Here is a 410-nt window from a genome sequence, read left to right as displayed (position 1 = left end):
TTAGCATAGCAGATTCTCTCCTCCTCTCTTGTGTTACTTCTTCTATATGTTATTCTCATTCTTCTATTTGTTGTCCTTAGTGTTGTCTACTTGAGGACGATGCAAAGCATTGAGATCTCTCGATCTCTCTCATGTTGACTCAAAAGACACATGTGTTCCCTTCTTCTAGGTGACCTTCCTTGATTGGGGAATGAAGAACAATTATGCATATATACATATGATATACATGAATAATCATACATCATACTGACCCCGAGGAAAGTGAAGTCACCTTGTGCTTTGTGTTTTGTGTCTATTATCCTTGGGTTTATCTCACACTTGGGGGCTAAATCCTTGCGATAACGTGCTCCTTTCATTTCTCATTTCTTATGTGTATCACTACGTTAAAACAATCACCCCCGTTGAGGCGT

This window comes from Cryptomeria japonica, chromosome 3, assembly GCF_030272615.1.
Source record: "Cryptomeria japonica chromosome 3, Sugi_1.0, whole genome shotgun sequence".
Lineage (NCBI taxonomy): Eukaryota > Viridiplantae > Streptophyta > Pinopsida > Cupressales > Cupressaceae > Cryptomeria > Cryptomeria japonica.
The sequence above is the reverse complement of the archived record's forward strand: the minus strand, read 5'-3'. Positions refer to the sequence as shown.